Source organism: Bicyclus anynana, chromosome 9 (genome assembly GCF_947172395.1).
Source record: "Bicyclus anynana chromosome 9, ilBicAnyn1.1, whole genome shotgun sequence".
Classification (NCBI taxonomy): domain Eukaryota; kingdom Metazoa; phylum Arthropoda; class Insecta; order Lepidoptera; family Nymphalidae; genus Bicyclus; species Bicyclus anynana.
In genome coordinates, this window is record NC_069091.1 from 7267429 (window position 1) to 7274061 (window position 6633).

Below are 6633 nucleotides of genomic sequence, written 5' to 3' on the forward strand. Positions count from 1 at the left end.
TACAGGAAGCTACTGGCTTGAGATCGTGGTATTCGGAGGCCCTTACAGAAGGCCTGTAGTAGAAGTCAATCGGCTTATAAATGATGATGATGAATATCCTATTCCTTACAGATTATGTACCTATATTGTCACAGCGAGGTAAGTCATCATCATGAGACTAACCACCCTCGGAAGAGACATTTTAGTGCACCAATGTGTGCGTAAATACTTTTGTATGTCGGGAAGTTATTGTGAATATATTCAAGGAAGTTCGTTTGGCTTTGGACTGGACGACACAAACTGTACCTGTAAATATTGCACTCTACATTGGTTTAAAACTTCATGAAATCTTTCAATCCGGCCCTGAACCTAGTAAGTAAGTAGTTTATAACCGAAGAAGCACTTAGCCAGCAAGGTACCTAATCTGTAACTAAAGACTTAAATTATGTTTAGAAATATCAGGAAACTACCTATATCTCATACTGAACAATTATGTATTTTTATAGGTGTACCTAAAGACCAACAATTATGATAAGTAAGTATCATCAAAATCGGTCAGAATCAAAAACCTTATTTATAAAGTTGTACAAGATAAATTTACTTTATCTAATGGTAACAAAGGTACACAGATTGCATAAACATCTAAAACGATACAATGCCATGCTGCAAAATTTAAAAAAAAATTAAGCCGCGTCCACACCGAGGTGGGTGATACAAAAAAACATGTTATTTGTGAGTCGGCTCTTGGACTGAACCAGTGAAATCGTAATGGCGGAAACATGTCAATACAGATTAATTTGATTCGACCGCACCCGACTGCAGACGTTTATATTTTTTATTCTTAAATTTTATTAACTAAATAAAAAGATACCTTTTGTTGTTTGTGTTACTTATTCATAATAACTAATATCGGATGTCACAGTTCAATTTCGACTTATTATCTGTTTTAATGTAATTTCTTTAAAGCGTTTCACATTAGATACATTTGCAGAACAGCCACATCATATTAAAAATTGCGTTTTTTTATCTACTATTAAATATCGATTATTATTATTATATCAATTATTATAGTGACTGTAAACACCAAGTTTGTAGGAAATATATAACAGTTTCCGTCGGCTCATTGTCTCGCGACTGCTGTTTACGTTCAATTGCAATAGATCAAGCGTCTTTTTACAAATTTTGAAGTAGGTATCTTCCTAATCAATAGATACATACGTAAAAAAGATATTATTTATATAATGAAAGGGACTCCACCTGAAAGTAAATATTACTTATAGATGAGGGTCTACCTATGGGTGAAATGCGATTGCCTACTTATATTACTTATAGATGTGGGTCTACCTATGGGTGAAATGCGATTGCCTATAAAAGCCTTATTCACTATTGTTTTAAAGATCTTGAAGAATTTAGTTAGGGAAAGATACGTTAATACTAGGTGAACTGCTTCTTGAAATGGAGTTATGAGTCTCAGTACCGACGATAGTCTCTACTCATAGAGAGATTTCATATTTAACTTAAACCTAATTGATGTAAACGAATTATAATTTTAGATGTTCCACAAAGTCAGAGATCTGTCGGCAAATCAGTAAAGTGTGGTAGCAACAACAATCATTTTGTTACATTCACAACAAATTCTCGAGATAACGTGCCTGCTTAGCTGTTATGTTATTTACAATTTAACAAAGTATTCTTTTGCATGATACATTTAACATAAGAACGCGTTGAAGAATAAAGCGTATAAATATGATAATGCAGCAATGAAGAAATTTATAAACTCACTGCAACTAATTATCTAATTAGAGAAGCTACGGACGAGTGGATGCGAAGCGACGAGCGGGATTCGTAACTATGGAACTTTTATTTCATCGTATGTGTACACTGCCTAACTAAATAGAAAAACGTTACCACTAACATTTTTACACTGCCTAACTAAATAGAAAATTAAAAAATATAAAGATAATAACTAAATAAAAAGATACCTTTTGTTGTTTTTGTTACTTATTCATATTAACTAGTATCGGATGTTACAGTTTAATTTCAATGTATTTGTTTTAATGGAATTTCTTTAAAGCGCATGAAAACACTGCCTAACTAGATAGAATGTTAGTGGTAATGTCACAGAATACAATAATCGTAATAGTAGATAATTATGACATTATATGTCATAATGTGCTAAAATAAATTATTTTATATAAAAATAAGTCAGGTTTTCCTTCCTGACGCTATAACTCCAGAAAGCACGAACCGATTTTCACGATCTTGCATTCGTTGGAAAGGTCTCGGGCTCCGTGAGGTTTATAGCAAAGAAAATTCAGGAAAAGGTAGGCGTAGAGTAGGGTAGGGTAGGGGTAGGGTAGGATAGGGGTAGTTGAAAGTTGACATCGAGTTTCACGCGGACGAAGTCGCGGGCGTCCGCTAGTATTTTATAAAAAAGCATGGATTATTTGCGGAAGTTAATTAATTAATATTTATTCAAGAGGCATAGATTACAAATGGACTTTTGGAATTATTTCAGCAAAATCTCAAATTGTCTAAATTATTTTTTACTCACTGCCCTAAAAGAAAAACAAAATAAATGTTTAAATAAAGACTAATTACACATCTACAAATAATATCATTATTTAAGGTAAAACCAAAGAGGGTAGAAGCCTCAATATTGTATTCAAGGTCATTTTGAAAAACATCAGAAATGTGTCAAATTGTTACAGCTTTATTAGTGTAGCCACAGATTAATCAATAATAGGCAGATGGAGCGCACGGAACACGACAGTGTCGTAGCCCCGCCAAATACAAAATTCAAAAACGAATACCTAAATTTTCGAGTCAGTACGACACGAAGCGTAACTATCAGTAACTTTCAATATTATTCAAGAAAAATGGCGATAAATATTTTAAAAACTGTTCAAAAAAACTAAAGAAATAATATTAGGTATGGTATATTTTTTATTGGTAACTATAGATTCATATATTAATTTACGTACTTAATTGTTGTTGGTGTTATATTTTGAGGAGACGCGTGACGTTTGTTTTTTATGAGTTCAGCGGCTTCACCACCTGCTTGTAAGGGCTCAGTCTGTATGATATTTACTCTGTGAATGTAGCATAACTTAACGAACAGATTCGGCATTAATTACCTAATTAATAAAGCCGCCGACAGACTAGACGACCGTGATCGGTCACGCGGAAACCTTGTCGAATGCTAGCAAAACATCCCATTCATTAAAACCTTGAACTACCAAATACCTAATTTGAAAGTGTGTTACCAAGTTTAACCAGTAAAGTTGTAAGTTTGTACCAACCTACTTACTTAAATATAATCAATAAAATACCTATTAAAGAAACGCTATTTTAATAGTATCTCTACCTGCCTACCAGTGGCGAAGGATAGAATTTTGACAAAGATAAGCCGTTCCAAAGAAAAGGAAATTCATACCGCTTAATACAAACTCTGGTTTCTTATACATCCATACATACACATTAGAAAAATCCATACATACATATAAATTACAATATGTACGTATGGATTTTTAAACGGTAATCCGGTGAGAATCGGCATAGGTATATTGACTCTTCGCTGCTGCTACCTACATAAAAGGAATGACCTACGTATACTTTTATAGGTAGGTAAGTATAATATGTATATGGATAAAATATTAGAACCGCTATTAAGTGAAATTATAAGTTACCTAAATATTTACATTACCTAAATACCTACACTATTTTAATTACAATAATGCTTGTTAAATGCAAAATAAGTACTACAAAATACTACTTATTTGAAAATTTAAAAAAAAATATATGTTTATTACTGTAAAATGGAATTCGATCTAATTAGGTTGGTTCACGTTCCTTTCCTATCATGAAAATAAACTAAGTTGGCAAGTCTAAATAAAATATACGCTTCTTCCCTTTTATAGAGTTAAATAATTAGTTTCAATTGCTTAGGTACCTAGTCATTAAATTACTAAATAATTTAAAAAATGAATTTTTTATACCAGACAATGTGCAATAAAAATATTATCTACCGTAATAGGGACGTATGTCCTCCCCATATCTACCATTCTACTAAATATTTAATACTTACATACCTACAAGGGTAGATATTAAAGTAATACATAATAGGTAATACTGGTATCTATTAATAAATAAAAGCCTATTAGTATTATGGGAATACCTAAGTACAATATTGGTTATAATGGCAACATTTTTTATACCTTATTCAAAAATAAGTAAGTACCTACTACCTACTTATATGTAGATATATTAAAAAAATTATAAATATGCAATAATAAAAAATAATCAGTTATTTTTTTAATGGGCCTAAAGTAGTCGGGTAAGTTTACGCATACCTATCTCAAGAGACTTCCGAAACAAGGGAAAAAAAGTCCTACCTACATAACCTAAATTAGTTGGTAGGTATTAAGAACATAAAAGAAAATCACCACAGAGGAAGGTAGGGTACCTAACCTAATTAAAACCTGTAATAAAAAGACGAGTTTATTACTAGGTACTCGAGTGAATATCCTAACCTAACTACAGATTTGTACACTTAACACTTTTCTTTTTTTTTAATTAATAATAAATAATTAAAAATAAATGTGTCCTAATTAACGGGCCCGCCAAACATATGGCTGTGGCATCATTAGTCAAACGAAACGCAACGTGATTTCATAAAAATCAAACATAAAATGAGTCACTGGTCGCCCCGGACGTTGCCGAAGAATAAACAAACATTAAATATTACAAACGCAAAACGTCAAATAGCGAAAAAATTTAAATTTACACCTCCCAAACGCACCGTTTGCGAAAACATTACATTTTTAAAATCACATTCTGGAAAGCCGATATAGGCCTACCGGGTAACGCGCGCACACCAAACAAGTTTTTTTAATCAAACTTTAGCGTTTGTAAAAATTACTATTTAAAAATTTACGCCTCGGCCGCTAATTAACAGGGAATTAACCCTTCCGTCGCCGAAGCAGGCTTTAATATTTAACCCACTGGAAATATTTGGCGCGTATTAAAATATGAAAAATTAATGCGACGCGCGACCCTCCGTCGAATGTTTACGCACAAGTCAGTTTTCTCCGCTATCTTTGTTATCCGTTTTAGTTCTAACCACTTTTAGACTTTCAGATTAAGTTCTTGTGTTTAGATACCTTGTTTTATAGAATAGTTTTCTTTATTAAATATCATTAATTTTCACAGAAATAAAATATTTTTATAGCGTAAAATTGGAGTATTTTTAGCTGAGATTCAAATTAATTAATTGTCAATGATTCCATTGACTCTACCATTGTGTGTCACCGAATCGGTTAGTCAGAAGGTAGGTAATATTACAAACTGAGCAAATTTGGCGGAAAGGGCGTGGAGCAGAAAATAAACAAAACGATTGTTCAGAAACAAAAATCTACGGAAAAGAAAACCAAAGAACATTTGTAGTGTAGTGTACACAAGGGCGGTTGCACACGCGCGACGGTCGCACACACACGTACCTTGCCGTGGTGCAGTCGCGGTACAGCACGTCGAAGTCCTTGCACGAGAGCAGCTTGCAGCGGTTGACGCCCGGCTGGATGGCGCCCAGCCCGCGCAGGATGCGGACCTGCTCCACGTTGCACACCAGCGGCACGATGTCCAGCCGCTTCAGCTTGGTGTACACGGTGTGCAGCCCGCCCACCAGGTGCTTCAGGAACAGCTCGAAGGCCTGCGGCAGGCACAGCATCGTGTCGCCCTGGATGATGAACGCGGCCACCTTCTGCCCGCGATAGTCCACCAGCTTGCACTCGTTCGCCGAGGGGTCGGACGTGGAGATGGGCGGCGGGCTCCCGTAGCGGTGCGGGTGGTGGTGCGCCGCCGCCATGAGCTCGAGCGGCGAGTGGTGCATCATCTGCAGCGAGCCCAGCAGGCCCAGGCCCGGCGGCGGCAACGGCAGGCGCGGCGCCAGCAGCTGCGGCGGGCTGAGGCCGCGCGCCGGCGACGCCGCCTTGACGCGCGGCGAGCCCCCGGACGAGCCGCTCACCTCGCTGGCGGTCGACGCTGAGTCCACGGCGGACTCCATCTTCATGAGGTCGGCTCACGCGCGCATCACACACCCGTCGCGCGCGGCGTTTCGCGCGACAATAAATAAAAAGCCCGAGCGAAACGAGGGCGCGGCCGCGTGCGCGCGTCCTCCCCGGCGTCCGCGCGCGATTGGCCGCTCGGCGCCGGCAGCGAGAGCCGATTGGGCGCCGACGCCGCCGCGGTGTCTCCGCCCTTTTTTCCGTTGCGTTGCGAACGCGCGAAGATACGTTTCTGTTTCTTTTGGGTGGCGAGTGGAGCGGCCGCGGCTCGCCGGCGCGCGGACTATTGATGACAATGTCACCAGCAATCAATATGAGCGCGGAAGCGAGCGGGCGAGCTCTTCTGCCGCGCTTCCGATCTTTGTTTGTGTCTTGATCATTACTACCGACAGAATTACCGCCGACTCCTATGCTAACGCACCTAATAAAAAACAAATTAAGAATATACACCTATCATATGAAACAGATAATATAGGCACCTACATCCTAGATAATAATACATAAGACAAATATTTTTAAATTTGATAAGCATTTGATATAAATTTTATTTCCTGGAAGGCTCTACTCAGTAAGCTATAGGTAGGTGCGGAAG

At 37.7% G+C, this 6633-nt stretch overlaps 1 protein-coding gene across 2 annotated transcripts in view; it reads right to left on the reverse strand.

Annotated features, from left to right (window-relative positions):
* LOC112044740 (dachshund homolog 1) overlaps positions 1 to 5585 on the reverse strand; it is a 206244-nt gene extending 200659 nt beyond the window's left edge. For both annotated transcript variants that reach the window (XM_052883449.1, XM_052883448.1), the window contains exon 1: positions 5478 to 5585. The gene's annotated coding sequence lies outside the window, so the exon portion shown is untranslated. The remainder of the gene's footprint in view (positions 1 to 5477) is intronic.
* Positions 5586 to 6633: the final 1048 nt, after the last annotated feature.